This window comes from Misgurnus anguillicaudatus, chromosome 12 (assembly GCF_027580225.2).
Source record: "Misgurnus anguillicaudatus chromosome 12, ASM2758022v2, whole genome shotgun sequence".
In the NCBI taxonomy this organism is placed as follows: domain Eukaryota; kingdom Metazoa; phylum Chordata; class Actinopteri; order Cypriniformes; family Cobitidae; genus Misgurnus; species Misgurnus anguillicaudatus.
In genome coordinates, this window is record NC_073348.2 from 31,939,440 (window position 1) to 31,952,652 (window position 13,213).

Genomic DNA, 13,213 nt, shown 5'->3' on the forward strand with positions numbered 1-13,213 from the left:
TGGGGCATCCTCCAACTCCGGGCAGACTTCCATTTCTCTCCCTCTTGCCATTTCTACACGTAACATGACCGGCAGCACTCACTCTCCACAGCAGTCACCTCTTCCTTCGCGCTATCCGCGAAAGGGAAACACGCTATCTGGGGTCACATACAGGGCATGAGGCTACATTGCGCATGCCATGAACCGTTGAACCGTACGGCACACACGCGCTCCGAACCGAGACAAGCGAACCGAACGGTTCGGATTTTTTTCATGAACCGTGCCACCCCTAATGTTTACTAGGCTATCTTTCCAATTAGCAGATGGTTATGGAAACAACACTGTGTCAGAGACTCAATCACACTAGACCTTTTATTCACTGTCATTATTTGTGATGGCATTCAGTCTGTGTTTTCCCAGATTTTGGAATTAGATGTGATAACATACTTGTGTATTTTTACAGCATGGTGTTTAGCAGGACAGCTGTACAGAATAGCCAAACAGGTGGTAGCGAATGTCGCAGTGCCGATCCTCATGATATGGTGTTTAACCACGCTGGGGTTCCCGATAACACACAGCCCACTCTTTTTCATCAGGTAACGGGCAAATAAATATTGATCTTAACTCCATTCCCCTATCCAATAACACAAGAAATTAGGCTGAAATCTTTCGAGTTTGTCTCATGTTTCTGGTAGCCAAGCAGAGCAACGATAACCTGAAACATGTTGGCACAAATGTGGAATGACAAGTTCATTCGTAGTCCTTCCTGTATCTGTTTGATCAGCATTGTTTATGAAAGCACATCATTTTGATTCTAAATGAGTAGTTTTATATAACGATTTGAATAATTCTTTGGATGTGATCGCAATAATAATACATTTGATGAATAGCAAATTTAAATAAAGAGAAACTGATGAGAATCAGCAAAAAGTAAAGTTTTTGTGCACATGCAACAGCATGCCAGACCACACAGATGCAAGTGCGAATGAGGTCATATTACAAATACCCATTTTGCAAATGTTTTATGGCTCCTAAGGGGTCATGTAATGCTCTATTTGTATTATTTATTTCTTTTCCTTAAGGTCCATTTAAAATGTGTCAGACCTGAATTATAAAATCATAAATCAAAACCGAGACAGAAGGAAGCACTCACGTTCAAAAAGCTTACAGGCTTGTTTTTCGGTGTTCTCATCATCCTTTTGTCTGCTGCTGTTGTGGACTTGAATGAGAATGAGATGAGATGACTTTAAATGCAGTGTAATAAATTCCAAGGGTGAGGAGATTAGAACAGTGCATTGGAAAATAATATGTATGTACATTAAGGTGCTAAAAGGTTTTTACAGCGATGCTATAAACCTTTTTTGGTTCTACAAAGAACGATTTAGTCAAAGGTTGAAACATAAAGGTTCTTCAGATGTTAATGGTGCTTTAAATAACCATTTAGACAGAAAGCGTTCGATCCAACAAACATGCTAACCTCTTTTTGAAATAAAGGGTTAGGGAAGGTTAGTGAAAATGTATCTTCACCATAGACAAGGGCACCAAGCAGGCAAGACAGCAAAACAAATTTGCATTAAAAATACCAATAAAAACTCAACATTACACTTCAACACCCACCCAAGTCTTAGGCCACCATGCTACCATTAGATTTATTTTTGCAATTGTATAGTGATCATATATAATTATTTCTCAGTCTCTTTATTAGAATATAACCAGGAAATACAGGAAATGTGTATGTAGTATTAAAAACAGTATAAAAGTATAAGCTGAAATGTCAAGTATTTAGGGTAAACTCCCATTCCACTTAAGCAATAGCAGGCAGCTGCAGGATCTCTTAAACCTAAATAAAATAAAATCCTAACTTCTAATTCTAGTCGAATGACTTCAGGACTTCACGCTCCTCAAAAACGCTCAAGATGTGTTTTGTGCCAAGAGAGGTCACACTTAATACTGACTGATGCCTTAAAGGAATATTCCATTTTCTTAAAAAAAAAAATCCAGATAATTTACTCACCACCATGTCATCCAAAATGTTGATGTCTTTCTTTTTTCAGTCAAGAAGAAATTATGTTTTTTGAGGAAAACATTGCAGGATTTTTCTCATTTTAATGGACTTTAATAGACACCAACAATTAACACTTAACACGTAACAGTTTTTTTCAACTGAGTTTCAAAAGACTATAAACAATCCCAAACGAGGCATAAGGGTCTTATCTAGCAAAACGATTGTCATTTTTGACAAGAAAAATAACAAATATACATTTTTAAAGCACAACTTCCCGTCTAGATCCGGTCGTGATGTGCCAGCGCGACCCCACGCAATACGTCAAGAGGTCACAGAAGACGAACGTGAAACTCCGCCCCAGTGTTTACAAGTGTGTTGAAAAAGGACCGTTCCTACGTTGTTGTATGTCAACTGATACTAATTAATGTCTTTGTGTCAGTTTATTGTTTACAATGGTCCGCAAATGTGCGTTTTATATATGTAACACGTGACCTCCCTACGTCACTACGCATTTACGTTAGGTCGCGCTGGACCGGACCTAGACGAGGGGTTGTGGTTTAAAGCAACACCAAAGAGGTTTTTTTACCTTAAAATAACGTTTCCAAAAAAATTTCAGTGGTTCATCCACACAAAACAGGGTGAATGGCACTTTCACATTCGCTTTGCAGCCCTCAATCGGCCAAAACCGCACTAAAGAAGTTTCCAACCGTCGGGTAGTGGTCCTGTAGTTCGAGTGAAAACTACAAAAACTTGCTTTACGGCAGACCTACAATCCAATCAGAGCCAGCTATGCTGCAGTATTTACGACAGTGGTAATGAACAATTACGCTTCTAACCTGTAGGGGGAGCAAAGAGCCAGAGTTCTTAAGTGTTGCTTTAAAAGAGCATATTTTTTATTTTTCTTGTCAAAAATGACAATCGTTTTGCTAGATAAGACCCTTATGCCTCGTTTGGGATCGTTTATAGTCCTTTGAAACTCCGTTGAAAAAAACTGTTACGTGTTGAGTTAAGTGTTAATTGTTGGTGTCTATTAAAGTCCACTAAAATGAGAAAAATCCTGCAATGTTTTCCTCCAAAAACATAATTTCTTCTCAACTGAACAAAGAAAGACATCAACATTTTGGATGACATGGTGGTGAGTAAATTATCTGGATTTTTCTTTTAAGAAAATGGAATATTCCTTTAAGAAGACATTTAGTTCTGAAAATTTTAATTTTGTGTACATTTTTCCTGTATTTTCTGTTTGTATATTTATAATAAATATAGATGGAAAAATAAATATAGATGGAAATTAAAACTTTGCTAAAACAACAAAGCTGGTGGTGGTGGTGGCCTATAAGACTTTTGCACAGTACTGTATATTTACACATAATGTTTGCATACTGTTTATGTGCATCCACACCTGATATTCATATTTTAGTATTTAATATTTTAACAGCAGTTGGCACTTATGCAGATTTTTACATACCCGAGGTTGTCTTGCTGTCTGAGTCGCTTTTGATAAAAGCACTTGCCAAATGCATTAATGTAAATGTCTAAAACGTGTTTTTGAAGGTAACAACTGAAACTGTGAATAATAAGGAATGAGAAGAATTCTCTAAAGCTTTTTAATACCCTAAAGCTTTTTGTTTCATTTTTGATATATAAATATCACTTTGTTGCCTTTGTGTCTGATCTACCAACCCATTCTCACCAAAAAGCGTACAAATGACACGCAGTGTGATTATCGTGCAATAGATACACCAAATTCCGATTTTGCGTGCATATGATACGCCAGTCCTTCCCATTCACTTATATGGCGAATCGTTTGTGTCGTTTTATTTATTGTTTTCTGTTTTTTTACCATTGTCGCTTGGGTTTAAGGTTAGAACAACTTTTTGTTGTATAAAAATGTCATCCTAACCCAAACCCCATCTCTAACCCCAACTCCAAGCGACCATGGCTTAAATATAGACAAAAACATGGAAAAACCTGTATATTAAATAACCTGCTTAAACAAATCTGAAATCGAACCCCAAACTGGTTAAAAATGGTTTAAAAAACAGAAAACAAATTAGAAAACAATAAATAAAATGACACGAAACGATTCGCCATATAAGTGAATGGGAAGGACTGGCGTATCATATGCACGCAAAATTGGAATTTGGCGTATCTATTGCACGATAATCACACTGCGTGTCATTTGTACGCATCATCTACAAACTTTCTCACCAAATCTAAATTTTTGCTTTGGTTTAATTTTCAAATTGCCCTATCTTCTGATGTGACTTAATCAATCTAACATAACTTATTACATTATTCAGCAGCATGGCCAAACCTGGGAAAGTGCCAATGGTAGCTGCACAATTAGAATATAGTTTTCATATACACATTGTGTTGTCCAAGATTAATTTCAATGCACTCATTCACAAGCATTTAAGTTGATTTGTGTTTAAAGTACTATTTTTTGTGTTTAGGCATTTAAAAAATAAAATTATTGTATTGTCGGTTCACATGGACAGTTTTTTGCATGAACCCCCATATGTATACAGAGCTGTGTGAATCATTTGCACTCTTTTCTGACCAAAGGCCTGTCCAGATGATTATGTGAAAGAGCTCCTGACCCGACAGAACCCAATCTCCTTTCACAAACACTGGAACATCAACCCTGTGGCCGTCTTCCAGCGCTAGCTAACAGACACAGTAAGCTTAGAAAGAAACACACTTAGTTACAAAGTCCAGAAAGGAACTTTACATGTTTTTTAGATGTTTTGAAAGTTTATAAATACAAATTAGGAATTGAAATTATTTTTTTAATTTGACATGAAATCATATTTACTGTTTACTTTCTCTACATGGATTTTTTATTGGAAACAATTCATTGGATATCTTGCTTTACCTTTTAAATATAATTTAAATATAGTTTTTTCTTCAATTGAACATTCCTTTATTAACTTCTCACAGACAAAAATAAAGAATACATTTTTTATAAATAATTATAAATAAATTTAAGTCCCGCCTTACTTGAAATCTTTTTCAATTTTTTGTTTTATCTACAAATACATCACATTATAATAGTAAACGGGTTGCGATGTTGACTTTTGTTGCTGCTGTGAGCACAAATTTTAGTTCAAGATTATTTAAAGGGGGCATTTCACAAGACTTTTTTTAAGATGTCAAATGAATCTTTGGTGTCCCCATAGTGCGTATGTGAAGTTTTAGTTCAAAACACCATATAGATCATTTATTATAACATGTTAAAATTGCCACTTTGTAGGTGTGAGCAAAAATGTGCCGTTTTTTGTGTGTCCTTTAAAATGCAAATGAGCTGATCTCTGCACTAAATAGCAGTGCCGTGGTTGGATATTGCAGGTTAAGGGCGGTATTATCCCCTTCTGACATCACAAGGGGAGCAAAATTTCAATGAGCTATTTCTTCACATGCTTGCAGAGAATGGTTTACCAAAACTAAGTAATATAAGTATTGTTCATTTTCACGCTTTCTAGGTTGATAGAAGCACTGGGGACCCAATCATAGCACTTAAACAAAAAAAGTCAGATTTTTATGACTTGTCCCCTTTAAACAAAGTTGAATAAACTCTCTAGATTTATTTATTGTAGCCTGTAGATTGACCTTAGTGATCTAAATAAAAGCAGGTTACTCTAAAATTGTACTACAGTAAACCAATAAATTATTTTATCTTGTCTAATATGCTAAAGAAAAATGATATACTTATACATCACCTATTAAATATTAGATTCATGAGGCTGTTAAGCTGTCTGTGAATGTGGTACAGATCAATGCTCTGTGATTCAATGCCATAAGGCATTCTGACATTGCAGGCAGTAAATATACAGGAGCAGCTGGGTACCATTTTACCTCACTGGAGGTGTCATTTTTTCTAATGTTAAAATACGAGCCGTCCAAGGACACGATATTCCATTCATGGTTTGCCGACTGGGCACATTTGATGCATTGCAAAGAACTGAGACATGCACATGACATATAACACATCTTGGTATTTTATTTTGTGGCGTTATGCTGTGGGTCCTCGTTTCCATTGCCTGTAACTATGAAACTTTAGGGCGTAATGATACACAAATGATTTCAAAGTTGAAGAAGTGTTTTTACAATCAGGTGTTTGTTGATCTCTGTCATTTGGGATGACCGCAGAGACATTACTGCTTTTATTATTGCTCCATTCTTTATCTTCATAAAATAAACATTTGTTCACACGTTTGTTACAAAATAACATTTTTTTTAGTAATGTCAAGGGCTCTTGAAAGCAGAAGCAATGGAGTGCTTTCATATCATAATACAAAAAATGCCCTGTAGGTGTTGTTGTACAGTGATTGTGCAGATCTATGCTATTTACTATGATGCATGTCCAAAAAACCTGGTTAAAGTGCTATTGTGTACTAACTAAGCCCTAAACCTCAATGTTTCTCGGTTCGAGTCCTGACTGGGTCAGGAGGTCTTTCTGTGTACACCAGTGGGGAGTGGGGAACCCTCGGTCCTGGAGGGCCAATGTCCTGCAGAGTTTAGTTCCAACCCTAATCAAAAACACCTGAATTTTATTTTCAAGTAATCCTCAGAATTTTCATTAGATTTTTCAGGTGTGTTTAATTAGGGTTGGAACTAAACTCTGCAGGACATTGGCCCTCCAGGACCAGGGTTCCCCATTCCTGGTGTACACTGTCAAAAAGAAAGTTACAAAACTGTTCCTTTTCCGTTGCTGGGGTGGTACCCTAAGATTCCGCTTTGTACCTTTATAGGTATTCTAAACATAATACAATGTTGTATCTTTTTCAGTACATTACTGTACCTTAAGGATCTATTGTGCACCTTTAAAAGTACAGTTAAATGTTTTGTACCCCTAATATTTAACTGGTAGGCCTACAAAGTGTTCCTTATGGTACACAATAGGTATTTAGGGTATAATATTGTACCCTTAAAGGTGACTTGCAATGACTTGTGATGAATTGCGATTAATAACATACAAAATAAAAGTTTGTGTTTGCATAATATATGTGTGTGCACTTGCATGTATGTATTTAAAGGCGCTTTAAGCAAATCTGTGTGACGTCCCTTCCTGTTGACTTTCGAAGTGTTGTCAAACTAAACGGAGCGTAGCTAACTCATCCCCTCCCCCTGCCTTCCGTGCTTTCTGAACGAGTCATGAACGCGCCCAACCCCTCCTCCGAAATCCTTCTTGTCATTTATCGGCTGGAACACTTTATGTTTCGTGGTGGTAGGTTTGACCACTCTGTTTTTGTTGCAGTTTGCGCAGCCTGGGCTGTCTGCTGAGACCGCGTTTTTTTACAGTGTGTTCAGAGGAAATGCAACTAGCAGATAGTTTCTTAAATTTCTTATATTTATGTGTTTGTTTATATATACATAATTTACACACAATACACACGCAAATATATTATGCAAACACAAACTTTTATTTTATATGTGATTAATCGCGATTAATCTTTTGACAGCCCTAGTTGAAATACACATAAGGTACAGAAATTAACCACCTCAGTGACTGAAAAGGTTCAGTTTTGTACTTTATGTGGGTACCGTATACAAAACATTGAAATGTTGCACCATTTGTGGCACAATAGTATAACCTAAGGACCTATTATGTACAGTGTTGGGGGTAACGCATTACAAGTAACATGCATTACTTAATAATGTTACTTTTCTGAATTAACGAGTAAAACAACGCATTACTTTTTAAATGTACACATTAATATTTGAGTTACTTTTTTCAAAAAAGTAATGCAAGTTACTTTTTAAGTTTAATTAGCTCAATTTAAAAAAAAAAAGGACTGAATTAAACTAAACGAAATCACACTATGCACTCTAGGCGTACACGCCTGTGTGGGAACAGTTTGAGTCAGAAACTTAGATGGCAGGCCAGGGCTCGACATTTACTTTGTGATGAAATATGCAATTTCTGAATGCAGAACTTTTCAGTCATAAAAAAACCTGCAAGGCCTGAAAGAGATCAAGCCTCGGCCAAGAAAAAGTAACGCAAAAGTAACTAAAAAGTAACGTAAGTATTACTTTCCATGAAAAGTAACTAAGTAACACAATTAGTTACTTTTTTGGGAGTAACTTATTATTGTAACGCATTACTTTTAAAAGTAACTTTTCCCAATACTGATTATGTACATATTGTGTACTCTGATTACCCCAACATGTATATAGATCAACCTGCGTAGATTCACTGGTTGTAGCCATAAATACAGCTATACATACTGGAATGGCATTAATCATGCTGAAATAAATACTATCCCATATTAGGTACATGTATTTACTTGTATTTTGTACACTATATATGTACACAGGCCACGTACTGTATAAAAAGGGGAACCAACAGTGCAATGGCTGTGGTACTGCTAATATTATTGTTTCATTTATAATAAATTGCTTGTGATGTTCTTCGTAAGTTACTTTGGATAAAAGGCACCTGCTAAATAATTAAATGTGTGTTGTACATAAAGGATAGCTTCATTTGTTTTACTTGACAGTAGCAGGACAAAGCAATAAAACAACAGCAATAGTAAAACAGCAAAGAAATGGCAGCAATTCAATTAATACATTTTAAAACCCTGTAGCAATTCAAGGGAATATCAAGAAAACTCAGTTATGTGCTTTAAGTCCCTCAGGGCACTATTATTACTTCATCTTTCGGTTTAGAAATGTGCTGAGACATTATGTATTCTCCTCTGTTACTGTGATTTTCCAGGCTGCACAGACAGGATCCCGAGTTTGTGAGAAGATTTTTGTCTTAAAAGATGCTAAAAGCGTATTCTGCCCTGAATGTTATCACCAAGGATTACATTCGATTCGCTCCGTAATCTGTCTGTTATTCATCCTATTCGATGATTTATTCAGCATATCCCCAGGACCTTAAATATTCAGAGAGCCACATTTGCTATAGTGAGGTTCTTTTCCACCCCCAAGATACAGCAGATTTTACTCTGATACCTTGGCAGCTTTTGACAACATTGGTTTGGCAACAGCGGACTACTTTAGAAGCACCCTTATTTACCACACATATTTGCCGAAGCTTGCCGTTGTTGCATATTTTGAAAGTCAAAATGTCCCTGAACACAACGATACTCATCTGCGGTATCATGCAAATGTATTTAGTAGCATTTCCCATGCTGGCCTCAAACCTATTTTCTGTTTAGTAGAGTTTTTGAAATCCCTGAATTGTTTTCTGTTCAGTCATGATCTGTGACGGCAATATTTATTAAAACTAGTATCTCCTGCTGAGATTATACAAATGGATCTTTGGGGATCAAATAAAAATAAATATAACATAAGTGAATATGCTTTTGGATTCGGTCATTTCAACTTTTTTATTAAATCAATTCAGAAGCAAAACTTTTCATGTTGTTGCATTTGAATTTGCGTACAAGTTTTTTCAAATTCACTAAATGTCCATGCGTGCCTGGTTAAACGTAATTGGATTGGGCTGTAGCGGAGCACATGCAAATGTTTTGCAATCCTTTGGGGGGTGTTTCTTCGGCTAATACATTTAAAATGGAAACTTTTGTAAGGAGTAATTTCAAAGAATGAACAATGCTCCGTGACCAATGAAACGATGCCTATCAGTTAGTATTATATTCATATGTCAACCGTTTCTTTCGACTTGCCAATGGCAATACAAAATTACTATGAAAGACATGGCCTTTCTCACGTGATTAAAGTTTTTTGGGAACATCTGAGACAAATAGGTTTGTACTATCTTTAAATCTAAGTGGTCCTGCGTTTTAAAGAGATTTGGTTTGCTCTTGAAAGCTGCTTGTTAACCGTAAGATCAGAGGGAACAAATTTAACATTTCAAACAAAGATAAATCTATCTAAATTGGTGAGTTTAGGGGAATATGCAGACAGACCAGTGGTGGCATGTGACTGCTCTTCCGAGGGGCGCAAATTTAAAATAAGTGTTCGGAGTGTCACGCATGCTGCACACGCGTCAAAACCGTTTATGATAAAAGAGACGCTCACGTTCACAAAATACACGCAAGACACTCCCTTAACAGTAAACTCATTACGCATGAGATTCTGTGAGTATCTGGCAAACGGGAGCGTCTCTTTTATCATAAACCCTTTAGATGCGTCTGCAGCAGGGACTTATTTTGACAAGACACGTGATGCACATAGGATCACTCGACACGCCGAACACATATTTTGGAATAAGGAACCACACACATGACGGGCTACATACATGTTGTGATGAACTTCGCATCGAGCACCCTCGAAAAAAGAGGTCACATGCCACCACTGCCAGTTACTCTAAACTTTATTCTAATGGCTCAACATACTTGTGTGAATTCTGCTTTAGAGATGTCCACAATCTCTTCTCGATCTTCGGCTTTGCATGTGGTTGGAATTTCATCTTGTATTTTACAGGTCGGACATCAAAGTAGTCATTCACTTTTGCTTCATGGTTATATTCTTCCGACGTAGTGATATACAGCTCATCGCCATGCTATTTAAAGTGATTTTGTGATTCATTTTTATCACATTAGGGGTTGCATTATTGTGTGCACATGTCTAGGTGAATTTTTTTTCTCAAGACTCTCAGTAGCATCGGCACCAAACAGTGGAGGTGTAAATGAGGTTTAAAAAAGTGATATCCTCCAGCATGGCCTTTAAGGCACGTGGGACACTCCCTGCACTTAGAGTAATGATCGTGATTCTTTCTGGAGAAGGAAAGTGTGACTCGAATACGAACCCTTCAGTGCTATACTGCCGTAGACTGACAAGCACCGGCTTACAGGGGATTTTATGGTCGAATGTGCCACTTTAAATAATCTCCTGGCACGCTTTTTTTAGGTCTCTTGGCTTGCTTTTAAGCTTTCTTGAAAATGCAGTGGCTGCGATTGGTAGAATAACCATACATCAATTTCTCTTATATGTATGTAAAATCATCCTGCATGTGTATTCATATTGATTCAACCTTTTTCTCCAGGCTGACTGATTTGCTAGGCATTGTTTTCAGATTAGGTTTTAATTACATTGGCAGGTACCGGCGGGGCAGTTCAGATCCTCGGGCGGAACTGTGGCACATTTCAGTAGCCAGACCTAAACTTGGCTTTCATTTAAAATGCATTAATGCAGGCTTTTCAGCTCTAGATTGGCTAGTAGTTTGGGTGAGAGGGGTGGCTAGGACTGTTGACTTGGTGTCTGGGTGAGGAATTTAGGAGTCGCTGAGGCTGTCCAATCACTAAAGAAGTGCGATTTTCTCTGTAACACTTTACTACAACTTCCAGTAATAAATCTGCAGAGATGGCAAAAGTAAACACATCCTTTAGTTAAGTGGAAGTAGTTACTCGTGTTTAAAATTACTCTGGTACTGTAAAAGTCACTGACTACACTTTTTACTTAAATAAAAGGAGTACTTAAAGGGACATTCCACTTTAAAAAAATAAAATAAATACTCATTTTCCAGCTCCCCTAGAGTTAAACATTTCATTCTTACCATTTTGGAATCCATTCAGTCGATCTCCGGATCTGGTGCTAGCACTTTTAGCATAGCTTAGCACAATCCATTGAATCTGATTAGACCATTAGCATCGCTCTAAAAAATAACCAAAGTTTCAATATTCTTCCTTTTTAAAACTTGACTCTTTAGTAGTGACATCTTGTACTAAGAGCAGCAGGTGTATTGATATTACACACTGCCCAAAAATAGTCCCCTTGGTTACTTTTAATGGGAGGGGACCATTTTCGGGCACTATGTAATATCACTACGCCTGCTGCAGCCATGTTACAGCAGCAAAGTCCTTGATTTTTATGCCAGAATGAAAGTATAGTTCCTAGCCATATCTGCCTAGAAAATCGCAACTTTTAATTGTCTGTCGGTCTTAGTACACGATATAACTACAGAAGAGTCAAGTTTTAAATAGGAAAAATATTGAAACTCTTTGGCCATCCCTTAGCGCGACGCCAATGGTCCAATCAGACTCAATGAACTATGCCAAGCCATGCCAAAAGTGGTAGCGCCAAACCCGGAGTTCGGCTGAATGGATTTCAAAATGGTAAGAATCCCGATTTAGCTGGAAAATGAGTATATTTTCAAAAAAAGTGGAATGTCCCTTTAAATGCAAAGAAAGCTTCTGTTTCCATCCCTGTATGCAAATTAGGGAGCCCTTACACATGTGAAACATGTGTCTCTGGCAGAAGGTTGAACTACGCGCTCATAAGGCAGAGTCTGTGAGCGGTCATGGGTGGGGCATAATCAATGTGACATCACATTGATAGGGAATCCCCAACAGCCTGTTTTGTGTGACTGTTGAAGTTTAAAGAAGATTACACAAAGAAGAAAAGATGGATTTGTATAATAACAGAATGTTTCTACACACTGGCGACTCATTTTCTAATAGAAACACATTTAAAAGTGCATTTCTTAGGTTATGGGGGCTTTAAGAGTACTAAAAAGTAGCCCTTCTAGTAACTACTAGATGTTTTAGTGTCACGCTCGTACTGGACCTCACATCATATTAATACATAAATACAAAAGAACTTACATTTTGTTAGGTAATGAATGTATGCTGGCTGAACAACCGGCATGCAGAACACGGGAAGAGACTAAAGTGGGTCACATACCAGATGGGAAGCGTTGCGTCGTGTTGCGTCGCATGTAGGACAACTCGCAGGTATTGCACACTGGACATGCACTTTCAATAACGCAAGCTTAGTCAGACAGAGTCTACTTCCAGATGTTGTTGGTTAACGATTTTTGACAAATATGATGTTATTTAATGTTAAACTAAGTGATTTGCTCTTTGTGGCGCGGCAGGGATTTGAGCAGCATCCAGAGTTACAGCGGACAGCTGCCGTCAGACGCCGCCAGTGTGTAATTCATTGTAAATTATGTGTTTGATTTTTAGATACATGGCGAAACGTTTCTCGCCCAGTGTGTGACCCCTTAAACTAATGAAAAACGCATAGAGTTAGTCCATCACTTGTCCTGGGAAACAACTCAAATATGTGACAGTCCCATCTGTATGAATGAAAACGGAGGCATAGGCTACGCCGTATAGGTCCTATGTGAAAGTATAATGTTTTCTTACAAGGTCTTTTCATGTCTTCCTAAAGGAGTTTTTTCACCCCTTGACTGCTGTTGCCATGTTGGCTTGCTTATTGGGCCATTAGCTTATTCTAGTTAATACTAGTATTTAGTTTGGAATTGAAGCATTACTTATTGCATTATTCTATTGCTAATAAAACTGAATAACT

The 13,213-nt window shown here is 37.3% G+C and overlaps 1 protein-coding gene across 3 annotated transcripts in view; it reads left to right on the forward strand.

Moving 5' to 3' along the window:
• Positions 1-13,213, forward strand: part of rxfp2a (relaxin family peptide receptor 2a) — a 102,049-nt gene that overhangs the window by 22,201 nt on the left and 66,635 nt on the right. For all 3 annotated transcript variants that reach the window (XM_073874396.1, XM_073874397.1, XM_073874395.1), the window contains exons 3-4: positions 443-575; positions 4,553-4,666. The gene's annotated coding sequence lies outside the window, so the exon portion shown is untranslated. The remainder of the gene's footprint in view (positions 1-442; positions 576-4,552; positions 4,667-13,213) is intronic.